General features: G+C 50.8%; 1 protein-coding gene across 1 annotated transcript in view; it reads right to left on the bottom strand.

Moving 5' to 3' along the window:
• The window catches only part of RBM19 (RNA binding motif protein 19), a 167231-nt gene that overhangs the window by 67872 nt on the left and 72604 nt on the right, over nucleotides 1–26755 (bottom strand).

Here is a 26755-nt window from a genome sequence, read left to right as displayed (position 1 = left end):
AAACCGAATGCGATCAAACAGGTAAACGTGGCCCATGACCCTCCCTCGCCCATCTCCAGAAATCCCGGGACAAAAGGTCCATGATTTCTTGGTGCCGGGACCCTCCTCCCCATTTCCTTCTCGCTCCTCCCTCCCGCTCCCTTTTGATGTCCATTTATCAGACACACACACACATACACACACACACACACTCACACACACATCACACACACACACACACACCACACACACATCACACACACACACACTCACACACATCACACACACACATCACACACACTCACACACACACACATCACACACACACACACACCACACACACATCACACACACACACACACACCACACACACATCACACACACACCCCACACTCACACACACACATACACACACACACACCACATCACACACACTCACATCACACATCACACACACACAGACATCACACACACACACTCACACACACACATACAGACATCACACACACACTCACACACACATCACACACTCACACACACACATCACACACACACACACACACACAAATTGCAAGTGGTAAATACTTAATGTACAGGCATCAGAAGAGATTAGTTATTTTATTTGAAAATCTACACACCCTCGTCCGTGTCCACACACACACACACACACACAGACATCACACACACACACACACACACATCACACACACACACTCACACACACACACTCACACACACATCACACACACACATCACACACACACACACTCACACACACACACTCACACACACATCACACACACACAGACATCACACACACACTCACACACACACACTCACACACACACATCACACACACTCACACATCACACACACACACCACACACACACTCACACACACACACAGACATCACACACACACACTCACATACAGACATCACACACACACTCACACACACATCACACACACACACAGACATCACACACACACTCACACACACACACTCACACACACACATCACACACACTCACACATCACACACACTCACACATCACACACACACACCACACACACACTCACACACACACACACAGACATCACACACACACACTCACATACAGACATCACACACACTCACACACACATCACACACACACACAGACATCACACACACACACACTCACACACACACACACAAATTGCAAGCGGTAAATACTTAATGTACAGGCATCAGAAGAGATTAGTTATTTTATTTGAAAATCTACACACCCTCGTCCGTGTCCACACACACACACACACACACAGACATCACACACACACACACACACACACTCACACACACACACGTCTGAGATGCTGCAGGGCCAAAGAGCGATCGGGAATAAACACAGTAAAGGCCATAAATGCTCTCATGAAATGATATAAGCTAAATCCAGAGAGTTAACCCAGTGTACTGCCAGCATGACCAGGCATCTATCTACCCAATTTCCTAAGGCAGTATGGTGTGTAAATGTAGCATTATGAATCCTCAAAATGAATCTGCACGTCTCCTCGGAGCTCTCCCCGGCTCCCTCCTTCCCATCCTCCCTTCGCCCCCCCAAGCCCTTCTCTCTTCTTCTTTGGAAGCAACAGCCACATAACAGAAGCTGCCCCAGGAGGGAGAGGGAGGGCCGGGCTGCAGCCCGCCGGGCCGTCCCAGCTGCGGCTTTCTCCGGGGCGCCGGCGGGGAGCCGGCGAGGGGCGTGGAGGAAGATGGAGGGCCGGGCGGTGGGAAAGGGCCTGCCAGGGAAGGCAGTGCTGGATGGGGTGGGGATCGAAACAGCAGGTCGGGCACAAGCAAGCTCCCGCGTGCTCCAACACTGGCTTTATTCTGCCACCTAATGGCCAAGTTTGCCCACAACGGAGGAGCCTGCCGCCCTCCGCCCCCAGCAGCTCCCGGGGCTGCCGTTTATGGGGGCAGAGGGGGAGCCCCATGGCTTTCGGAGAGCCTTCGCAGGAGGGTTCGAGCAAATAATCCCCCCTAAGCCTTTGCCCTTGTGATAATTAGCAATGTCACAGGCAAGGGGCACTTAAAGGGAGAAATGTGGGGGGCTGGTGGGCTCCCAATAGTTCAGCACCTTTTGCTTTAAGAACTCAAGAGTATTTACATAGTCAACGAAGGTCACTCTCAGTGATGTGGGAATGGCTCATCCTTGTGGTGATTACTGAGGGAGGGCTCACCTAATCTTAGACTTAGAGCTGGCGGGGACTCCAGGTCCTTCCCCCATTTGACAGAAGGAGAAACTGAGGCAGCAAGGAAAGGCCACAGGGCTTCAATGGTGTTGCCGAAATTGTACACCCAAGCCGCGAAAAACAAGCCAAAAATACCCCCGAAACCGGGCGCAACGAATCCCCTCAATTTCTTCTCCCTCCATTTCGGCTCATCGGCACCCCTTTTACGTGGCGCTAGCCATTCGGGAAGTCCTCAACACAGCATTTCGATTTGTCCCAAGAGACCCGGACTATTATTATCCCATTTTACAGATGAGGAAATTAAGGCAGGAAGAGTTTGCCTCTTGTGAGCCCAAAGTTCCACAAGCAGCACATGTGGCCCCATCTGAACTCAGATCTCGACTCCAGGGCTTCCGAGCTCACACGCAGTTTGTGACGCTGCTGCACGAGCCGGCTCGGTGTTTGGGGGCTTGGACCTGGGAACTCTTGACTGCGAGTGCAGATTTCCTTCCAGCCCCTGCCAGTGTCGGAGAGGCTGGGCCAAGCTTGCACGTCTCTGCACGTCTGCAGAAAGGGGGGTGCCCGTCGGTTAATTCCACACTCGATCCGGCACACAGCAGGCAGCTGGTACGCCGTGCATGGTAAGTAGGTGAGGGTCCAGAGGACAGCAATGAAAATAATTATGAGGTTGGAAAGAGATGTGCTGAAGAAAGTCTCCAGGACTGGGCTTATTTGCCCCGAAGAAAGGGAATCAGAGAAGGTCAGGGGTCTGCTGATGGCCGATGAAGGGCAGGGGGAAAGAAAGGGGGGCCTAGGAGCAGGAGAGTGGGGGTCTCTCGCCCCCACTTTAGCCAACGTGAGCTCCGTGAGCACAGACAAGCAGGCCCCTGCCCCTCTCTGGGGCTCAACTTGCTCTCTGTAACTGAGGGGTTGCACAAGACGACCTCCATGTTCCTCTGCAGCCTCTTGGTCCCTTCTAGGGTTCAGGAGCCTGCCGAGTCCCTCCTTCTCTCTTTCCCACCAAAAGCAGGACTCAAGAGAAAAGGCTGGAATAAAGACATCGGTGGATGAATTTGGCTTCTTAGGGAAGAGCTTCCAGCCTTAGGGTTAGGGGACCCTCAAATATGCTTCCAAAGCAACAAGTGACATGAGAGTCGTCTCCTTCCCTAAATGACCCTCTAATTCCCTGGCTGGGTCCCTTATTCCCCCAGCCCTCCCGGAGGGGAGGCAGCCGAACGTTGTCCCAACGACCCTATCTCATGTACCCCCATCACCCTGGTGGCACAGTAACCAGACAGGGCTGGCCCCGGAGCCAGGAAGACCTGAATTCGACTACGGCCCCTGCCACGTGTTAGCTGCATGATCCTGGCCAAGTCATGGGACCGCCCTTTGCCTCAGTGTCCTCATCTGTAAAAGGGGGACAAGAACAGCTCCCTACTTCCTGGGCTGCTACTATCCAACGAGAGAAAACCTATAAAGCAATTAGCACAACATGTGATACATTGTAGGAGCTCTAGGATTATCAACTAGCAACATTATCACTATCACTGCTGCTGCTGCTGCTGCTGCTGCTGCTGCTGCTGCTGCTGCTGCTGCTGCTGCTGCTGCTGCTGCTGCTGCTGCTGCTGCTGCTGCTGCTACTACTACTACTACTACTACTACTACTACTACTACTACTACTACTACTATCACTGTTATTAAATACATGCACCAGTTCCAGGGGAAACAAATTAATCCAGTCAACTCTGCAGCCTCTGTCCCAAGCCCAACCCAGCTGCCTGGGGACTGTGGGTGCAAGCTGGCCCGCTCGGCCCATTGGATCCGTTGGCCAGTTCCAGATACATCAGATACATTTGATCCAGCCGGTCCCCTTCCTCTCCTTCCCAATAGAATTCCCAGAACACGGGTCCCTTTCCCATTTCTTCTCCCTTATGAGTGTCATCTTCCTCCAGCAGAAGGGAAGTCCTTGAGGAATTGTTTTGTTTTAAAATGTTTTCCCAGGACTCAGCCCAATATCTGGCACATAGTAGGTGCTCAATACATAATTTTTTCATTCATTCATTCATTCATTCATTCAGGCATGTATTAAACACCTATATCTGGTACACAGTAGGTGCTCAATACATAATTTTTTCATTCATTTATTCAGGTATGTATTAAACACCTATATCTGGCACACAGTAGGTGCTCAATACATAATTTTTTCATTCATTCATTCAGGCATGTATTAAACACCTATATCTGGCACACAGTAGGTGCTCAATACATAATTTTTTCATTCATTCATTCAGGCATGTATTAAACACCTATATTTGGCACACAGTAGGTGCTCAATACATAATTGTTTCATTCATTCATTCATTTATTCAAGCATGTATTAAACACCCACCATGTGTTCAGCCATTGGGACACGAGAAAACGGAACAGATTTACGCAGTGCTTTTGTCCCCACGGCTCCTCGGCCCCACCGTTCCACCCCTCCTCCTGACTGTTTAGACTGCCGGTCCCAGGCAGGGAGGGGCCTTTTCCTCTTTTCCTCCTGGGCTCCCAGGATCCTTTCGGGGCATGGCGTGGGCGCCAGTTCCCACAGGAAGCCCATCCACCCTTGCTGAGCACCTGGCTGTCAGGCTCTCTTAGCAGGAAAGAAGCCTGGAGACAGCAGAGAAGCAGGCCTCACTATACTACCTCTCCGAGCCTCGGACTCTGATCTGAAAATGGAGGGACTGGAGTGAAGAGCCTTAAAGGCCCTTTGAGATGTAAAGCCCGGGTCTCGGGGTCAGGGGTGTTCAGGGCCAGAGGCATGAGTCAGAGCCGGCGGGGGTCCAGAAGCCATGGTCCAGGCTCTCCGCGCCCCAGGATGCCCTCTCCACTCCAAGGCCAGTCTGTGTTTCTGCCCCCGAACACAAGCTCCTTGAGGGCAGAGCCCACGACTTCTTATACTCTGACCGTTTCAACGGGACAGCTCCGGGCAGTGGGCCGCCCCGCCTCAGTTTCCCCGTCTGAAAAGAGGGACCCAGAGCCCCGCAGGGACCATTTTCGGAGGCGCCCGAGTGAGAATCGGAGACGAGGGGCAGGGTGGGGTGGGCGAGGGAATCGATGAAGTGCCTTGAGCTCCCTGGAGACAGATGCCACACAAACCCCCTTCATGATGGCGGCTCTCAGGTGACAGCAAGGACCGCGGGACGTTTGGAAGGGCGGCACTGGAGGGCTCTGCAAGAAGCTCCCTCTGAACCGCAGCACCTTGGGAGTGGAGACTGTGCTACGGGGGAGAACCTGGGAGGGGGATGAGTGAAATAACAGGGCGGCTGCGTGGACTCCCATCAGAGGCCCAGGCTTCCCTGCCTGGGGAAGGAGAGACGCACACTCCCCACTGTGTAGATAATAGAAACCACAAAATAGCAATTACTGTATCAGAAACTGTGAATAAAAAGGACATACTGGGCCTTTAAACATGTCCCCTTTTCCCTCCCCCACCACGCTCACACTTCAGTAACAAACTCACACCTCACTTTTCCAATTATTTCATTCACCTCCAGTTCACCAATTACTCCTTCAACCCCCCCCCCCCCCCCCAGATCATGATTTGTTGTGAATTTGTGGAGTTTCAACAACAGGATTGTTTTCGCATTTCTAATTTATTTCGAGGTGTGTGGTGACTGCGGCGGGGGCGGGGGGTGGGAGGGTTGTGGAAGGTGCTGGGGGGGCTGTCTAGATCCGCAAACCAATTATGTCCAGACCCTCCAGTCAACAACTCCAAGTATGCAAATCCTGTTTGCACACAGGCCCGGAATGCAAACCGGTGCTCGGCCGGAGCTGCTGAATGGGGATTTCCTTACTTCATGCAGATCGGGAGCTGGCAAACTGGACTGGCATCGGGGGAGGGTTGGCGCCCACCTGCGTGGGGCTTTGGGCTCTGCTCCTGGGAAGGCAGGAATCACCACCTAAATCCTCTTCTCTCTTTAGGCTGAGAGAGCCTTAGAAGCCGGGGGAGGGAGGATGAGCCTCAGGGTAACCCGTGCCTCTTCTCTGTGACAGGACACGATGACGCGCCCTCTCGGGCACTCAGCCGCCGTGGGCCCTCCCGTGAGCAGGCTGGCACCAAGTCGCTTGGCCTGTAAGAACAGGGCACCTCTGACCCCAAGACGTGACACGGGAGAAGGTGTACGGGGTTATCTCGACCTCCCCCTGCACAACAATCAACACCGAGGAGGGGCCTGGGGCCAGAGCGTCAATGAGGTTTAACCCAGCCAAGGGAGAGCTTTACTGGGGGAAAACGAAAGGCTCGTCCTCCTTCCCTGATGGCGACTGGCGCTGTCCAAGGGAACAAAGGACTGCACATATCAGAGTCCAACCCCCCCGTTACAGATGAAGCAATGGGAGCCCGGAGAAAGGAGGAGGCTGAGGATTCCTCAGGGACGGCCCAATGAATGGCCCTTCCACGATGACATCCCATCTGACCCGGCCCCCATCACCAGGAGCTGCTGCACCTTTATGCGCTCCCATAGGGCTGCGCAACTTTTGAACGCCAAATGTCAATCCTCCTGAAACTTCTCTAATTAGAAAGGCTTCTCCTTCCCCCCGAATCTCCATCCTTCTCTGGCTCCTATCTGGCCCGAGGCTGGGATGGCACTCCATCAAAACTTCGGATATCAGTTGATCAATGATGGACAGAGGTAGCTGCACCCAGAGAAGAAACACTGGGAGGGGAATGTAAATTGTTAGCACTAATATCTGTCTGCCCAGGTTGCATGTACCTTCGGATTCTAATGTTTATTGTGCAACAAGAAAATGATATTCGCACACATGTATTGTACCTAGACTATATTGTAACACATGTAAAATGTATGGTATTGCCTGTCGTCGGGGGGAGGGAATAGAGGGAGGGGGGGTAATTTGGAAAAATGAATACAAGGGATAATATTATAAAATATATATATATATATATATATAATAAAAAAAAAAAAAAAAAACTTCGGATATCTCCCTGTGTCTCATAGAGCTTAGATTGTGAACCCCCAAAGCTCTAGAAAGTGGAGGCCAGCCTATTAGGGGACAGTAGAAGTGTATGTGTGTGTGTGTGTGGTGTGTGTGTGTGTGTACATGGTGTGTGTGGTGCGTGTGGTATGTGTGTGTGTGTGTGTGTGTGTGTGAGAGAGAGTGTGAGTGAGAGTGTGTGTGGTGTGTGTGTGTGTACATGGTGTGTGTGTGTGTGGTGCGTGTGTGTGTGTGTGTGTGTGTACATGGTGTGTGTGGTGCGTGTGGTATGTGTGTGTGTGTGTGTGTGTGTGAGAGTGTGTGTGAGTGTGTGTGTGGTGTGTGTGCGTGTGTGTGTGTGAGAGTGTGTGTGAGTGTGTGTGGTGTGTGAGAGTGTGTATGTGGTTGTGTTGACCCCATGAGACTATTCTCTGAGTAGCCGGGCAGGACGATGTCCACTTTATGAATGGGGAAGTGGAGGCTGAGCTAGGACCACGGATTGCCGCACTGTCAGTAGGAGGCAGCTCTGGCTCTTCAGAAACAGGACCTCAGGGATGTTGTGAGTTCCCTGTCCCCAACAGGCTTTCACCAGTGAAAGAATATTATATTATAGAATAGCCACTTGCCAATGGGATCCCTAAAGTCCTTTTCAATCCGAAATTTATAGAAAGCTATAGAGGGAAAATCTCCCCTAGCCCCCCCTCCCCCCAGACGTATGCCCACTTTGAGCAATGAGGGAGAGCAAGAAAACCGCTGCGGGGGACTGAGTCAACAGGTTTTCCTGGGAAACAAGTTGGCTGCTGTCCCGTCCTAGCGCAAGCGCAGACGTTCTACCAGCCAACGCCGATAACGAGCTCGGAGGTCAATAACAACTTGGGCGTGCGGGAGAGGGAAGGTAAAAGCTGGACGGCGCCCGCACCCTCTCATACCCTACAATGATTAGAGGGAAGCTTCCGACCCGGGCTTTCTGTGCTCAGTGGAGGACTTCAGAGACCATCGTGGTCACCTGGCCAGAGCAGCCAGCAGGTCACCGGCCTGAAGATCCCCGCTAAGCGGAGAAGGGAGAGGAGGGAGGTCCACGGAGGGAGCATCCTACTACTGACTGGGCCCAAATGTAGCCTCAATCAGTTCCTATGCAGGCCCACGCACCAGTCCGGCCCTGCCCTGAGGAGAGAGAGGGAAGACGCTTGCACTAGAGACCTGGTAAGGGGAGAGAGGCCTCCATAGCGGAGATCATGGGTCCTTTAAGGGAAGCTGGAGCTCTCAACCACAGTGAGCCTCACGTACTGATGGGGAACCAGAACCCATCTCAAGTCCAGAACAGGCCGGATCCCACAGTGACTCTCAGGTGGCACATTCCCCTTGTATTCAACAAGTTGGTCTAGAATGACCAGAAGACTCCTGGGCAAAGGACGAGGCCATTTCTAAGCTTCCAAACAATAGACCTTCAGGCTTATAGAGTACAAGCTCTTGGAGGGCAGGGAGGGATTGCTTTTCGATAGCCCCAGCCCAGAGCGGGCACTGAATCAATGCTCTAGGCAACGCCAGCCATCTCATGCCCTTTGGTGCGACCAACAACTCACATTTCTACGGCGTTTTAGGGTTTCTGAAGAGTTGCTGTTCCCCTTTCAACAGCTCTTCGAAATTGGCTCAAATGTGCTCATTTTTCTCATTTTAGAGGTGATGTGACTTGCCTTGGCCCAGAAATGAGCATCTGATGTAACAGTGACTGTAAAAGCACCCTGAAAAAAGTTTAAATATAAAGAACTAAATCAATAGGAGTTGTTTTTACATGGCAACGAGGTGAATGTGAATTTGGGAAGACCTGAATTCAAATCCTGTCTCAGATAGGTAAGCCAGGTCAAGATATTTAACCTTTCCTGGTTTCCTCCTCTGTAGAATGGGGACTAGTATAAAACAGCACCCTTCCAAAAGGCTGTTATGGGGACCAAATGAGCATCGTATGAATGTTAGCTATCATAACCTCCACCTTGACAGACATCTCGAAGCAGGCCCTTTTCTCTGAGAGGACGCTGACGGTGCGTTTACAAAGTTACCGCCTTTGGAAATATGGCTAATGGTTTCTTCCCTTTCTCCTCCTCCTCTTTGTTAAAAGGAGCACACTTTCCCCATCACTTTGTGCCCATCGGGGGAGAACTGGACACAGACACGGGGCCTTTTACCACTGGGCCTCCAAGCCTGAGAGCCAGCCTGATGGAAAAGCATCAGGGCACTTTCCCAGCGAGCATGAGCCTCTCCTTCTGGAGCTGAGGAATCCCAGGGTCCGGAATCTGTTTCTCTATGATATCCCTGGACCACAAACGACTTAAATCCCTCCATCTGATCCTTAAAGAACTCCAGGCTCTCTGCCGTCCCCTGTGATATTGTCAGCTCAAGAACGTCCCTCTTAGAACGCGGTGGCCAGAGTGGAACACGCTGCTTTAGACAGCGGGACCATCCAGTTCTTCACTCCTGTGTTTATTGGGCCTCGGAGTCATATTGATCTCGCCCAGGTGCTGCTAGTTTGGGAAAACCAGAGGAGGAAACACTTCCTGAAGGCCTCTGATGCGCCAATGTGGGCCGAGCTCATGGGGCCAGGGCTTTTCCTTCTGAAAAGAGGACCGCATAAACCTTCACCCCCCACCCCCCCAAAATCAGAAGGCTTACTGAAATTCCTGGCAGGTTTTTTGCTCCAGTGCCCACTTCTTTCCCCGTAGGGTCTCAGCAGCCTCTAGGACAGCTAATCCCATTACAAGAAAATAAAGTGGATAATTCCAACTAATGAAATCATTACAAAGATGTGGACAGCCAGAGGTGGACATTAGAATCAACTTCCTCCTCTTCCATGACATTATACCCCGGCGGAGGAAATGTGTGAAAGGAAGGAGGGGAAAGGCTATAACACCCTCGTTCTCATTAGGGGATGAATCTGCTTTCAGAAGAACCTTCTAATTACTATCATGACGACCGTCATCACCATTATCTCCAGAGGAGCCCCGGAACAGAGAAAGCAGACGACGGCAGCGGAAGAGCGTGAGATGTGGACCGATAAAGATCTGGATTCCAATCTAGCCTCAGCATTGTGTGAGCTCTGGGAACTTCAGTCAGTGAGTCAGTCAACAAACATTATCAACAAACGTTATACTGTCACTTTCAGGCTGTGGGGTGCGTGGCGGGAGAGACTTCCTACTCTGGAAGTTCCCACAATTCCGCAAACACAGGCGAGGGACAAGTTAATATAACTGCACAACAGGACACCGATGGTGAGGACCCAGCTGGCTCTTGGAGCTTCCCTGAACCCTGACACCTTCTCTTCACCCTGCAATTTCCCATGCTGCCCCGGTCTCATTTTGGGGACGAGCTGAGGCCGGTCACTTTTCAGTCACCTCTTTGCTATGCTCTTGAGAACTTTGCCTTCACAAGGACAACTGTTCTCCTACTTTTCCCTCCCCCTTTTTATATGTTTTCTCCCATTAGAATGAAAACTTTTTGAGGGAAGATAGTCCTCCTTTTGGCTTATAATTTTGCCTCCAACATTTAGAACAGTGTCTGGCACGTAGAAGGTGCTGAATAAATCTTTGTTATCTACCTACCCACTAGCTGCTGCAGTGGACAAAGTGCCTCAGTTTCCTCATCTGTAAAAGGAGGATAATACTCTTGTCTGTCCTGTTTTTGAAGAAAACTGAGGATATCGCAGGTGATGTCTTGACTCGCCTCTGAAGTTAAATCCAACAAGTGAGGCAGAGCTATACAAGGTCATCAGACTCCCTTTGTCTTCCAGAGTCATGCACGACACAGGTCAGGACGGCTCTGGTGTCTGACTAAGCTCTAAGCTCTCCACGGCACTTGCTTTGGCCCCTCATCCGGCCCCTCCCCCGAGGGACGACCTTTCCGTACCCAGCTCCAGGTGCAGGCCCGTCAGTCACCCCCCACATGGTTTGGCCCATCTCCCCGGCAGTATTGCTGAGATGTGGCTGCCGCACCCGCGGCAGGTGGGAGCGGAGCTGGGCGAAGGTGGACGCCCAAGGGGGAGGAGCAGCCCTTACAGCAGAGGGTGAAGCTTCCCTGTCCCGCCTCCCCCCACTTTTTTGGGGGGCATAATAACAGCATCTACTTCCCAGAGCTGTTGTGGAAAAGCACGTAGCCACTGGCCAGTGCCCAGCACATGCTAAGCGCTCTATTAGTGTTCATCATTATTATACACCAAGTGCTTTGCAAACCTCAAGGTGCCACGTAAATGCTAGTTATTATTGTTGTTGTATAGAAAGTTGCCACTGTAAAACTGGGGTGTGGCCCACCCAGGACCAGGGCATTCCTATTTTACAGATGGGGAAACTGAGGCAGCCAGTGGGTAAGTGACTTGCCCTTGATTATCTTCTGAGGCAGGGTCTGAATTCAGAATCTCCCCCATTCTGAGTTCTGTCCACTGAGGCACCAAGTTTTACTGCAGGTTCTGATCCCTGCCAAATCACTGACCTTAGTATCACAATGCTTGGTACACAGTAGGCACTTAATAACTGCATTACCTATCTAGCAGTGAGCAAGGAAATTTCTGATCAGAAGTTCGACTGTGGAAGTCTGTGTTTCGGGCTCTTGCCTAGGACCCAGGACCCCCTCCCACGCTTTGTCATGTGTAAAATGGGCATGAAGCATCTGTGGGTCAGCAGAAGTCCAACGAGTCTTGATTTCAGGACTGACAGAGCACGAGGAGGAAGAAGGGACCGCGCTCTTTAGAAGGGACAAATGTTATTTCTAAAGGTCGGGGGACAAGAAAGCTAACAGTAAAGACAAATCGGGCTCGGGAAGGCTGGCGAATTTTAAGATACAGGGAGCGTTCAAATGGATTTGTGCAGAGGACTATTTGTTTGAGGAAAACACGAGCACACTGAGTGCTCTTCCATTACCAAAAAAAAAAGAAAAAGAAAAAAGACAAAAAGCAAATGTACCCCTGGAACCGCTCGAACCACCAAAGGTCCGCAGCCCCAGCGGGTCTCGCCAACTGCTCGGTGCACACCCACACCCAGACTCATCAATCCGGGGAAGCGCCTGCTCTTGGGAGGCCGACGAGGGGACAGAGGCATGTGTGGCTTTGGAGCCGGGGACCGAAGCCGGGCTCTGCCGCTCGCTCCCTGCGTTACCGTGGGGGGCCCTCTGGAGACTGTGACTTCTGGGCTCCCTCCCAGGGATAGAGCCTCTCTCCATCCCCCTTTCCTCTGCAGACGGGTTCCACTTTCTCCTGCCTAAGCACGTTTGTGCCCAGCCGTGCCCCGCATTAGAATATAAACGCCCTGAGACCAGGGGCCATGCACTGCCTTTCTTTGGATGCCAGGCTCTTAGCACAGTGCCTGGCACACAGTAGGTGCTTAATAAATGTTGACTGCCTGACTGACAGCGGGAGGAGTGAGAAGCAGCAGGACGTGTAATGTATGTGAGCATGCAGTGGGGAGATGGGAGAAAGAAAGAACGAGAGAGAGAAAGGAGAGGAGGGAGAACGAGCCGCGGAGGGAAGGAGGCTGTTTATCTGGCGGCCGGGTAAAGAGCTTCATTTGCAAAGTTCTCCAGGAAGGAGAGAGCCAATTATCATGTTGCTGGTGAGGCCCCCAGCCCCCCTTCTTGCTTTATCTCCCTCTCCTGCTCTCCGCCATGCAGGAGAGGAGCTGTTTGTGCTCGTTTCCCCGGCCCCTCGCCTTTCTCGCCCACCCTCCTCTTTCTCTCCCGCTCGCGCGGCGCAGAAGGAAGCGCGCCTGTGGTTTTTCAGAGGCAGCGGAGGCAGTGCTGTGCCAGCAGACCTGTGGCAGCGGGGGGGAGGAGGGGTGCGTCATTGTGGAGAGAGGAAAAAAATAAACAAAGGTTTTCACTCCCCCACCTGAGAAATTAATTAAAACCAGGCTCTTGTTATTTCTGCAGGATAAGGCGGTCCTTTAACCTCAGTGAATTCAGAAATCTGCCAGAGCCGGACGCTCCCCGAGCGACGGATGCTGGCCCCCCGACCCTCGGGCAGCGGGGGGACCCATCGCGGGCCGCTGTTCCAGCGGAGGGACGGCAGGGCAGAGACTGTCGATGGCCACGTGAGCAAAGCCAACGGTCTGCATCCACCTAGGCCCGTGCCACAGGACAGCCGGCCGCTGCGCGGGGAGACGGCCAGGGCATAATGGGCTTAAGAGCAGCAAGACCCTCGGCTGAATTACAGGGCCATGGGATTTGGGAAGTGTTCTGGCGTGGCAGAGGAGGAAGCGTTTTCTGCGGGGGAGGATGCGAACATCCATGAGATGAGCTTCCGATAAGTCAGAGGCGGACGTGGGGCAGAGCGGCTCCAATGGAGGGGACTGGTCCGCTCGGCGGGCTCAGTGAGCTCCGGCCTCAGGACCCCGTCGGGGCTGGGAAGGCAGCGGCTGTGACACAATTCCTGAGTCGTCAGGGTCCTCAGAGGTCACCCAGAGCAAGTTGTACCTAAGTGAGAGTCTCTGAGACCTCCTGGACGAGGGGGTTGGCCGGCTTTAAGAACGCTGGCGGCTGGACACGGTGGCCGTGTCTGGAGTCCTTGCCATGGTGACGCCGAGGCTGGCGGATCGCCCGCATCGGGGCTCCGAGCCGCAAGTCTCTATGAGTCTGGCTCCCATAGAGGGCCCGCCCTCGGGGAGTGGAGACCAAACCTGTGGAGGCAGGCCCAAGCTTTAATGACTAGTGCCCCTCCTTCCCAAGCGATGCTGCATTTAGCTGCTTTTTTTCTATTTGCATCTGTCCTTTTTATAGTTATTCCGCAAACCCCTATATAAATGTGGAGGTCTCTCACATTAGAACATACGCCCCTGGGGAGCAGAGATTATTTATATCTCTATCCCCAGTTTCTAGCAAAATACCTGGAACACAGGTTTTTAATACAAGCCTGCTGAAAGACTGGATGACAGGCCCAGGCCCAGAATCCTCCAAAAGGTCAAAGAGACAACACCGAGAAATGTTATTCAAGATCTGTTTCCAAGGGGGAGGATGAAGGCCCGGAATACTGATGACAGGGAAGGGAAAGAAATCTGCGTAAAGTCTGAACCGTACCCTAGATTTTAGGAAAGCAGCTTTCTGAGAGTGACCTGTACACTGAAAATGGGGAAAAAAAGTGTATCTAGGTTATACTGTAACACATGTAAAATGTATGGGATTGCCTGTCATCAAGGGGAGGGAGTAGAGGGAGGGAGGGGGAAATCTGGAAAAATGAATACAAGGGATAATGTTGTAAAAAAAAAAAAAAATTACTCATGCATATATACGGTCAAAAAAAATTTACAAATAAAATTAAAAATAAATAAACAAATAAATAAATAAACAAACAAACAAATAAATAAATAAATTCAAATTTAAGAAAAAAAAGAAAAGAAAAGAAAATGGGGAGAAAAGGATTGTCCAGGAGTAGATCCTTGAGATGTGAAAGGAAATAAAAAGAAGGAGCCTCATTGCCCTTGGTGGATGGAAATCATCTGGCCCAGAGGAATAACCTGGGGAAGAAAGAGGAAGGAAGAAGGAGAAGAAGAAGGAGGAGAAAGAAAAGAAGGAGGAGGAGGAGAAAGAGGAGGATGAAAAGGAGAGGGAGAAGAAGAAGAGCATTTTCTAGATTCTCTAGAAAGGGAAGTGGTGAATAGGTCCTGCCAGACTGATCTGCAACCCCACCCCCAGGCTCATTACTATATATGTTAATGTGTTGGCAAAGCTTTTGATAAGATATCCTAAGACCTATTCTTCTAGAGAACACATCGAGATACGGATTAAAAATAATATAATAAAAATATATAATCTGATTAAAAGACGGTTGGATTGTTAGATTCAGAAGGCAGCTGTTGATGATTCAGTGTTAGTATTGTAGGAGGCTTCCATGAAGTGCCCCAGAGATCTGGGCTTGTACAGGGAGGTTTATTTTTATCCATGACTTAGATAAACGCATAGATTGTAAGTAGGTTCATCAACTGTCCTGGGAAAGATGGCTAACAGTGAATGACAGAGTTGGGATCTAAAAGGACCCTGCCTTAGCTTCAAGGTGCCACAGCGGATGGAGAAGATCTGAGTCCTAATCAGGCTTCAGAAACTTTTGAGCTGGGTGACCCTGGGTAGGTCACTTAACATCTGTCTGCCTCAATTTCATCATCCGAAAAATGGGGGGGGGGGATCATATTCACACATACAAAAGATATTTGTGGCAGCTCTTTTTTAGTAATGGCAAGGAACCGGAAACAGTGGATGCTCTTCAGCTGGGGAATGGCTGAATAAGTGATGGGATATGGATGTTATGGAATATTATTTTTTATAAGAAATGATCAGCAGGAGGATTTCAGAAAGGCCTGGAGAGACTGACAGGAACTGATGTTTAGCGAGATGACTAGAACCAAGAGAACATTGTGCACAGCAACAAGATTATGTGATGACCAACTGGGATGGCCGTGGCTCTTTTCAACAATGAGGTGATTCAGGCCAATTCCAATAGACTTGTGATGGAGAGAGCAAGCCATCTACATCCAGAAAGAGAACGATGGAGACTGAGTGTGGATCACAACACAGTATTTTCACCTTTCTTTTTTGTTTTTTTTAAATTGTTATTTGCTTTCTTTCTTTCTTTCTCAACCCCTCCCCTTTTTGAACTGCTTTTTCCTGTGCAGCATGATAAATGTGGGAAATATGTTTAGAAGAACTGCCCATGTTGAACCTATATTGGATTACTTTGCTGTCTAAGGGATGGAGAGAGAAAAATTTGAAACACATGGTTTTGCAAGGGTGAAGGCTGAAAACCAGCTTTTTACTTTCAAAGTATAGGCAAAGATATTATTTTTAAATTGGGGATCATAACTCACAGGGTTGTTATGAGGACCAAATGAGATAACATTTGCAAAGCACGTTTGAAAACTTAAAGCATAATATAAAAGCTAGTTATCATCACTTTCTTCACCATCACCATCACCACCATCATCATCATCATCATCATCATCATCATCAATTGTTAATGATTGATAATCCAAAGCCTTAGACTGAATTTGTTAAGAACTCAACAAAGATAAATGTGAAATACTGCATTTGGGGAAAGAAAGAAAGAAAGAAAGAAAGAAAGAAAGAAAGAAAGAAAGAAAGAAAGAAAGAAAGAAAGAAAGAAAGAAAGAAAGAAAGAAAGAAAGAAAGAAAGAAAGAAAGAAAGAAAGAAAGAAAGAAAGAAAGAAAGAAAGAAAGAAAGAAAGAAAGAAAGAAAGAAAGAAGAAGGAAGGAAGGAAGGAAGGAAGGAAGGAAGGAAGGAAGGAAGGAAGGAAGGAAGGAAGGAAGGAAGGAAGGAAGGAAGGAAGGAAGGAAGGAAGGAAGGAAGGAAGGAAGGAAGGAAGGAAGGAAGGAAGGAAGGAAGGAAGGAAGGAAGGAAGGAAGGAAGGAAGGAAGGAAGGAAAGAAAGAAAGAGAGAAAGAGAGAAAGAAAGAAAGAAAGAAAGAGAGAGAAAGAAAGAGAGAGAGAGAAAGAAAGAAAGAGAGAGAGAGAGAAAGAAAGAAAGAAAGAAAGAAAGAAAGAAAGAAAGAGAGAAAGAAAGAAAGAGAAACAAAGAAAGAAAGAAAGAAAGAGAAAGAAAGAAAGAAAGAAAGAAAGAAAGAAAGAAAGAAAGAAAGAAAGAAAGAAAGAAAGAAAGAAAGAAAGAAAGAAAGAAAGATCAAGTTGAGAAAGAATGGGGAAGGTTGCTGAAAAGATTTGGGCATGGGTTTTAGTCGACCTCAAGATTAACGAGTCAATGCTAATCAAAAAAAGCAAATACAGTCTCAGACTACAAAAAGAGAAGCACAGCTTCCAGACGGGAGGTAGCAAATCCCCCTTTGACAGGCATTTAGTACATACTTGCTAATTTTTTCCCCATTTATTCTGAAAAGAAGGCTGAATTTATTCATTTGTTAAAACTTGAAAAAAAAAAAAAAACACCAAAACAAAACAATAAAAAAAATAACCTGTGTGGATGATACAAAGAATGGCAAAAATGGGCCCTGCCCTGAAGCAGCCCCCATTCTAAAGCCCCATTACCCAACATGTAAATAAATAAATAAAGAAATTATGATAAAGGTAGCCTACTAGAAGGAGGCACTAGCAACAGGGGGGCCACCTGCAGAGGTGTAATTTGAGCTGAATCTTGCAGAAAGCTAAAGAACTAAAGGCAGAGGGAGTGGCAAAGTATTTGAATCACGAGGAACAAAGAGAAGGGAGAAGGAGGGTCCGGTTCAAGGAACACTAAGAAGTCAGTGTACCTCCATCCCAGGGATGGAGGAATAAAGTCTAAAAATCTCCCTGGGAAATCAGTGAAGGATGTACGGGAGTGGGGAGACACTTGAGGCGGGCCGGCCAGTTCGCTTGGGAAAGGATTCAGGGTGCGCCCACACGGTGCCAGACACCAGAAAACAAGGTCAGAAGGCAAGGGTAAGGTCCAGGGGAGAAGTGATGAGCTTGAGCTGGGGTGGTGGCTGAGCGAGCGGAGCTGCAGTGAAAGCAGCAAAGACAAGATTAGATAACGGAGGGGAGGACTGGAGACTGGGGGAATATAAGTGCTTTCGACATTAACCAAGCACTTAGGAAGCAGCGAAGACAATGGATTTTGCTTTGGAGAGCTATCTGAGCTGCCTATGGGACAAGCAGCTGGAGGATCCAAAAGGCAACCGGTGAGGAGTGACCGCGGCTCAGGGGAGAGCCCGGGGCTGCATAAACAGATCTGGGAGTCCCTGGTACAGATGCGATAGCTGAACTCAGGGGAGATGAGAGCTCGAAGTCAGCCAGGAGAAAGGCGAGAGAAGCGAGTCTAGAACAGAGACGTGGAGGGAGATCCAAGATTAGGAGGCACGAATCGGCGAAGGAGACGAAAAAGAAGCCCGACCAACCAGAGGAGAACCAGGAGACAGTGATGTCCTAAGAACTCAGACAGGAGGGACTGGTGATTGCGAGAAGATGATTAGTTGCACTAAGTGACACAGAGAGCTCAAGAGGAACGAGGATGGGAAAAGGCTCCCCTGTGGCAGAGCCCGTGGGAAGTTCTGCGTTCAGCTGAGGTTTAAGGAGGGCATTGATAACTGGACAACGTCTCCAAGAAGACAACCAGGATGGCAGAGGCGTGTTGTCTATGCCACACCAGGAGCGGCTCGGAGAATTCCTCTGGAGAAGACTCCGGGGACAGGCCAGCTGTCTTCCAGTATCTGAAGGACTGTTAGGAGGAGGAAGGATTAGCTCTGTTCTCTTTGGCAGTGGAGGACAGAATAAGGAGTGAGTGGAAATGAAGAGGCAGATTTTGGCTCCACATAAGGAAAAACTTCTTAACAATTAGAGCTTCCCTCGGGGGCCTCCAAGTGGAGGACGGATGACCACTTGCCCGACACACAGAGCACACATTAAGAATGTATCAGTGTGAGACGGCCACACGGGGGAGGAAGCACTCGTCTCACTCAGACACTTACTAGCAAGTGACTCTGGGCAAGTCACTTAACGAGTTTGCCTCAATTTTCTCAACTGTAAAATGGGGATAAGATTGTTTCGAGGATCAAACGTGATTATATTTATAAAGTGCTGACACTGCCTGGTATACAGCTGGTACTCTATAAATGCCAGCTCTATGAGCTTGTTATTATCATGCTAATGGTATTAATTCCAAAAAGCATCATCACACAGGAGAGAATTATCCTATCCTTAGTGTCCAAAGGAAGGCTGAATCTTAAAGTGCTGCGAAATTGGGATTCCCGCTCCTCGGACCAGCCTACTCCGACTTCGGCCACCAGCGCCCCCTTTCCTTCTCCGTTAATGGCAGCAGCGCTGATGTCACAGGTCGGGCCCTCTGATTTTTACCTCCTAACTCTAAGAAAGGCGGCACTGGCGAGGACGGACTGTCGTTTCCTGTGTCCCCAGCGCTCGGCACATAATAAATGCACAGTGTTTGCTTGCGGACTGAATGCAGCCGGCAGGGGCTCTGCGACCGAGTCTTCTCTGCTTTTTGTCTGTCTGTTTGGCTGAGGCCATCGGGGCTCAGTGACCTGCCAAGTCCCACGGCCAAGGATCTGAACTCGGCCTCCTGAGCCAGGGGCTGGGCTCTCTCCCCTGCGCCCCCCGCGTCTCAGAGGCAGAAATCAAACCCAGTCCCCGCCCGTCCCGGGCCATCAGTGGCCTCCCTGTCCGAGGGTCCCACTCTGCCTGGCCTCCAGGCCAGGCCGGGGGGCCATTCCCTCCCAGCCACCTCTCCCGTGTCCGAGGCAGCCCCGGGCTTCAGGCCCCCGCTTGTTCTCACTCTCAGAGAGGATCCATCCCGAAGGCCGGGGAGATGGAAGCTGGCCAGCCCGGTCCCCAGAGTGCGGCACCCAAGCCGGCTGCCCCGCCTCAGAAACGTCCGGAGGCCGAGTTCATGTCTAGGCCGCCCAGGAGCCGGGTGGGCGGGCCGAACAGTGAAGCCCCCGATGCTCTGACCAGTAACTGAGGACGTCCTAACAACAGACCTAACGGGCCCCGTGGAGGTGGGGGGGGGGGGGGCGGCTGGGCCCGGCCCCCCCGGCCCGGTTCCTTTGCCCAGAGTGGCCTGGCCTCGGTTTCCCCACCCCGTGTGCCGGCCGAACGCGTACGAGGCTCGGGTATAATTCAAGCCCCCCCGCTGCGTCCCTGGAGACAGGAGGGAGCTGGGGAAGACTTATTGTCCTGGATTACTCGCCCGTTCCTGATAATGACTTTTCTCAAGCAAGTTTCCCGGCCGCTGCCGCTGCCAGGGAGGAAAGTGACAGAACGAGACAGGTACAGTTGCCATGAACACAGCGCGTCGGGGTGATTCAGCCTCAGAGCGGCGGCTCCCTGGAATAACTTAGCAATCTGTCACGGGAAGGAAGGAGGGAAGAGGCAAGCCAGGGTCGCCGGCCGGAGATCGCCGCCAGAGATGGTCCCGGGCTGAAAGCCTGCACGCCGGCGGAGTTCTGCCCAGACATGGGCGGGGAGAGACGAGCCTGATGGCGGTACGTCTGCCGCGAATCCCCGCTCCCGCGGCCTCCGCCTCACACCTCTGCATCCAGAGCCCAGTTTTCCTTTTATTTAAAACATCAGTTTGAAATTTTCTTAGGCCTCCCCTCATGCTCCTTGGCCTTTCGAGCCTGTGCAAATGGCCGCCGCGTGCTCTAGAGGAAATGAGCCCCGCTCCCCGTTCTGGCGGGACAGCCGTCCCTGCAGGACTGCAGCCTTCCTCCGGAGAAATGTGGAAGGAAGACTGGCCCAGCCTGGCCCGGCCCCTCACCCTGTTCCAAGAGGCTGCCTCGGCCTGTCTCAGCTGGGCCCTGGAGGGGAAGGCCGCGCCCGGGGGCCGAGTCACTAAAACTGGGCCTCAGTTTCTTCCTCTGTAAAGCGAGGGGGGTTTTCTAGGTGGCTGACGTCCGGCTCGAGGAGCAACGGTGGCCACATCCCAGCAGGGGGAGGGCCCAAGGTGCTGAGCCCCAATTCGGCAAGAGCTGGGCCAGAGGCGGCCGCAGGGCCCGACTCGGCAGGGCCACGATCCTGCACGTGGAAGGGGAAGGTCGGTCTCATTTTCCAAATGGGAAACTGAGGCCTCAGGAGGAACCTCCTGCAGCATTTTCAAGTGCTCGGGGTCTGACTTCAAGCTGGAGAGTTTTCCGGTGACACAGAGGTGACACAGGCCGGTGAGCCCGGGCCCTCCGGCCGCTCCGGCCGTCGCACTCCCTCTCTGCCCCCAGCGCCGCCCCCCAGGACGCTGCACTGGCCGAAATGGATGCTGGAGGGCTCCCTCCTCGTTCCCACCACCCTCAAGACTAAAGCCTCCCCGGCAGGATACAAAATAAATCCACATAAATCCTCAGCATTCTTATACATCACCAACAAAATGCAACAGCAAGAGATACAAAGAGAAATTCCATTCCAAACAAATGTTGAGAGTATAAAGTATTTGGGAATCCATCTACCAAAGAAAAGTCAGGAATTATATGAGCAAAATTACAAAACACTTGCCACAAAAATAAAGTCAGATTTAAATAATTGGAAAGACATTCAGTGCTCTTGGATAGGCTGAGCGAATATAATAAAGATGACAATACTCCCCAAACTAATCTATTTATTTAGTGCTATACCAATCAGACTCCCAAGAAACTATTTCAATGAACTAGAAAAAATAACAACAAAATTCATATGGAAGAATAAAAGGTCGAGAATTGCAAGGGAACTAATGAAAAAAAAGTCAGAGGAAGGTGGTCTAAGTGTACCTGATCTAAAGCTATATTATATAGCAGCAGTCACCAAAACCATTTGGTATTGGCTAAGAAATAGACCGGTAGATCAGTGGAACAGATTAGATACAAAGGACAAAAAAGGGTACATCTATAGCAATCTAATCTTTGACAAACCCAAAGATTCCAACATTAGGGATAAAAATTCATTATTCGGAAGAAACTGTTGGGAAAACTGGAAATTAGTATGGCAGAAATTAGATATGGACCCACACAACACCATATACCAAGATAAGATCAAAATGGGTCCATGATTTAGGCATAAAGAGGGAGATAATAAATAGATTAGAGAAACAGAGAATAGTCTACCTCTCAGACCTGTGGAGGAGGAAGGAATTTATGACCAGATCACAAAATTATAGATTATAGATCACAAAATAGAAGATTTTGATTACATCAAACTAAAAAGTTTCTGTACAAATAATACTAATGCAAACAAGATTAGAAGGGAAGTAACAAATTGGGAAAATATTTTTAAAAGCAAAGGTTCTGATAAAGGTCTCATTTCCAAAATATATAGAGAACTGACCCTAATTTATAAGAAACCGAACCATTCTCCAATTGATAAATGGTCAAAGGATATGAACAGACAATTCTCAGAGGAAGAAATTGAAACTATATCCACTCACATGAAAGAGTGTTCCAAATCACTACTGATCAGAGAAATGCAAATTAAGACAACTCTGAGATACCACTACACACCTGTCAGATTGGCTAAGATGACAGGAACAAATAATGATGAATGTTGGAGGGGATGTGGGGAAACTGGGACACTAATACATTGTTGGTGGAGTTGTGAAAGAATCCAGCCATTCTGGAGAACAATCTGGAACTATGCCCAAAAAGTTATCAAAATGTGCATACCCTTTGACCCAGCCATACTACTACTGGGCTTATATCCCAAAGAAATACTAAAGAGGAGAAAGGGACCTGTGTGTGCCAAAGTGTTTGTGGCAGCTCTTTTTGTTGTAGCTAGAAACTGGAAGATGAATGGATGTCCATCAGTTGGAGAATGGTTGGGTAAATTATGGTATATGAAAGTTATGGAATATTATTGCTCTGTAAGAAATGACCAGCAGGAGGAATACAGAGAGGCTTGGAGAGACTTAGATCAACTGTTGCTGAGTGAAAAGAATAGAACCAGAAGATCGCTGTACACTTCAACAATGATGCTGTATGAGGATGTATTCTGATGGAAGTGGATATCTTCAACATAGAGAAGATCCAACTCACTTCCAGTTGATCAATGATGGACAGAAACAACTAAACCCAGAGAAGGAACACTGGGAAGTGAATGTAAACTGTTAGCACTACTGTCTATCTACCAAGGTTACTTATACCTTCAGAATCCAATACTTAATGTGCAACAAGAAAATGGTATTTACACACAAATATTGTATCTAGGTTATATTGTAACACATGTAAAATGTATGGGATTACCTGTCATCGGGGGGAGGGAGTGGAGGGAGGGAGGGGATAATTTGGAAAAATGAATAAAAAAAAAAAAAAAAAAAAAAAAAAAAAAAAAAAAAAGACTAAAGCCTCCCCCCGTGATTCTCTCCAACGTGTCCTTTCTATGCCGTGTGCTCCTTTACGGCGTCTCCCCCATGGACAAAGGCTCTGTGAGGCAGGGAGGATTTGCCTTTCCCTGAATCTCCGGGGCGTGGACACACAGTAGGTGCTTCATAGATGCTTGTCGGCCTGACTCAAGCAGACTCTCTATGGAGAACATATCGAGAAAGTGATGGATGGGAAGCATTCGGAAGGAGAAGGGCCAGGGGTCGGGCAATCTGCCAGAAAATCCGGGGTTCAATAAAGTCTAAAAGCACAAATCTTGGGAAACACACCTTTTGACCCAGAGACTCCGCTCTACGGATACGATCCAAACCGGAGGCCAGAGACAAAAAGGAAAAAAGATCCCCTACAATCCAAAGTCACGGCCTCGCTTCTGGTGGCAGCGAAGAACTGGAAACCAAGGGGACGCTCACGACTGTGGATGGCCAAGCGATGGAGGTGAGGTGAGAAACCAGAGGAGAGGGAAAGAAGGGCACAACTGATACATGGGGGAGTAAGAAGAGCCAGGAAAACAAATGAGGCACCGTAAAAATCGAGAGAAAAACAAAAATGAAGCCGAATTCTGGGCCGTCGTGATCACGGCCGAGCCGGGATCTGAGCGCAGGGAAGGAAACGTGCTTCCCTCTGTGTGCGGAAGTGAAGGACGGTGGGCACGACGCACCGAGGGCTGCCTGGCTGACGCGCTCGTTCCCCGCTTTACTTTTAGTCACGAGGGATGCCTCACTGGCTATGGAGGGAAGAGGGATACAAGTGTCATGAAAACTAGAAATTAAAAAGAAGAAGAGGAAATAGGGGACCTGGGTCTATTCTCTGTAATCTCATTTCTCAATTATGTAAGAAAAAATGCATCTACAAAACATCTACAAAACAGGGAAGAAAAATACTGACAGACACTTAGATATTGTGGTGGACAGCGCACACACCTGGAGTCAGGAAGTATCATCTTGTGAGTTCGAATCCAGCAGGCACTTACTGGGGGACCCTGGACGAGTCACTTCGTCCCGTTTGCCTCAGTTTCCCCATCTGTAAAATGAGCTGGGAAGGAAATGGCCAACCGCTCCAAGATCTTTGCCCAGAAAGCCCCAAATGGGGCCACAAAGAGTCGGACACGACTGACCCACTGAATTATGCTAACGAAAGCATCGCTATCTATGCGTGAGAAAGTGCCTCTGACAAACACTAGAAGTGGCAGAAACAGCGGCCGGCCGGCCGAGTCACCTCCTCGCTCTGACCTCCCCAGCCCCGGCTCTGAATGACCTGATCCACTCTAAGTACAGGACCCCGGGCCGCTGGGGAAGAGCCAAGGAGTTCAGATGATAAAGCAGGAAATCCACTGCTCATGCCCCTGGCCAGCAGCGAGGCTGCGGCTTAACGGAGGAGCACGCGCCGCCTTGGGATTCCCCTCGGCCGGGCTGACTGATGTGAGGAGCTTAGCCGGGGAGTTTTTTCTGCGTCCGAGTTCTTCTGACAATTTGCTGCCAGAGATGAGAGGAAGAAACTCATCTGGACTTGTCTGGGAGCGAGGACCCCGGTGCTCACTGCCCACGTAATGACAATGATGGCGACCGAGGTTTTGGGGACCGTTATCAGTCCCATTTTACCGAAGAGGAAACAGAGGCAGAGGGCTCTTCAGTACCTTGCCCAGGGTCTCGCAGGAGGCTTCTGGGGCTATATGTGACTGTGGGTCTTCCTGACTCCAGCACTCCTCTCTCCCCACTGAGCCACCAGGAGCCCAAGTCTGTCCCCCCACAAAGTGAGGCGGTTGGACGGCCCGTGGAACGTGGCACAGTGGCAGGGAGGCTCACAACAAAAAGCTGCCCGACCAGGAGCTGGCGGAGCCAAGTCCCTGACGCAGGGCCCTGGAATTAGGCAGCAGGAGTGGAGGGGGCAGGAAGGGGCAGGGGCAGAGCCCTGACCTGGGATCAGGTCGCCACTCCCAGATAACAAGGCACTCTGAAGCTGCCAGGCCTCAGCTTCTCCACCCGTGAAGCCGCGCTGAGCTTCGGTCTTGGATTCGGGAAGGTTCGTCTTCCCGAGTCCAAATCTGGCCTCAGACACTGACAAGCTATGGGACTCTGAGCAAGTCATTGCAGTGAGTTTGCCTCAGTTTCCTCATTTGTACAATGAGCTGGAGAAGGAAACCCCAAATGGGATCATGAAGATGGGCCTGAACAACAACAAAACTCGGGATGAAATCCCTCCTTCCTTCTAATGGGTGAGACTACTGGAAGAACCGGCGAGTGCTCAGGGGCAACCCCTCGGATCTTGGAAAGAGTAACTTTGAACATGACCCGGCGTCATCTAGAAGGACAATTGGGACGCGCCCGAGGGACCCTCTCCGGCAGGGACGAGCTTTGTCACAGGGACCTTTGGATGACTTGCAGGCACTAACTGGAGCCCGTGCGGGGGAGAAGGCCCCCTCCCTTGGCCCGGCCTCTCGGGCTGGGGGAGCGTCTCCAAGCTCAGTCCAGCAGCGCGTGGATCAGGCCTTCCCAGAACCCCCAGCCACCCCTGCCTCTTCCCTATGAAATATTTAGCGTTTCTGTATTTATTCTGATCGCGCTTCTCTACTTAATGTCTCCTGCAATAGAATCTAAGTTCCTAAAGAGTTCCTCATTTTTTTTGCACACAGTAGGAGCTTAAAAAATACTTGTGGGTGATCCCGCAAAATGTGCCTCTGCTGCCCTCGGGCTAACAAATAAGAAGGGTGACAGAGCGATGACCGGCAATACTTATGCACGCTACGTGAAACTACGCACTTATCTGTGAAATGGGCTAACAGCGTCTGCCTGACGGGCTGCCGGGAGGCTCAAATGAGACAGAGGGCAGAAAGCTTGAGTTTTCCTTGTCCTGAGACTGTGGGACACGTCGCCGGCTAAGTCGCAGTTCCTTCGACGTGAGTGGGCGTCACAAGGCTGGTGGAGTCTCCCGGAAGGAGCTGGGTAAACTGCGGCGCCCTCGGGAATGGCATTTAGCATCACTGTTACTTTGAGGCTCGCCAAACGCAAGCATCTGCCGCAGGGAGGGAAGCCCTCCCAGAGCCGCTGGCTCCGACCTGAGCCCCGATCCCGGACACGGCCTGGAGACCCTTCCCCCTCCCCCGGGGCCAGACCTCGCTCCCGCACCCTCAGCAGCTGCTCTGTGCCAGGACCACGGCAGAGCGTCCGTGGGGTCAGACATCAGAGTGCGATGAACGATTCCCCGGCCTCTGCCCCATGGGAGCCGTGCGACCCTGGGCAGGTGCAGGGAGCGCGGGGGCTCGCGGGCAGGGCCCGCCCGGGACAGCAGCCGCTCGGCTGGGATATGGAAGGGCCGGATTCAGATCCTGGGCCTGGCACCTGCTGCGGGACCATCAACCTCTCTGAGATTCAGCCTGGCACAGACCCCACAAGGTGGTCACCGGGTATGTAAAATGCCTTTTAAACTTTCACCTGCGGTATAAATGTCAGCTGTTGTGATTCCTGCCCAGCCTCCCCGAGGCCCGAGCAGCCAGAGCCTGGCCGGAACCAGAGCACCAAGTGGGAGGGAGTGAGGAGCAGGACGGGGCCGGGGCCGGCGACGTTTCAGACAGACCCGGGCGAGAGGCGCCTGGCGCTCAGTCTGACCCGCCAACGGCCGGTCCCCAGGGGTGACGAGCGCCCCCCATGTGCCGCCTGCCCGCAAGACGACTGCTCTCCGGGGGGAGGGGGCTTACGGTTTTCCAGACTTAAGGGGGAAGAAAGTTACACTGCTTTAGGGTAGAAGGCGGAGAACATGGAGCGTATTTCTTCTC

The sequence above is a fragment of the Sminthopsis crassicaudata genome, chromosome 1 (assembly GCF_048593235.1).
Source record: "Sminthopsis crassicaudata isolate SCR6 chromosome 1, ASM4859323v1, whole genome shotgun sequence".
NCBI lineage: Eukaryota > Metazoa > Chordata > Mammalia > Dasyuromorphia > Dasyuridae > Sminthopsis > Sminthopsis crassicaudata.
The sequence above is the reverse complement of the archived record's forward strand: the minus strand, read 5'-3'. Positions and strand labels throughout refer to the sequence as shown.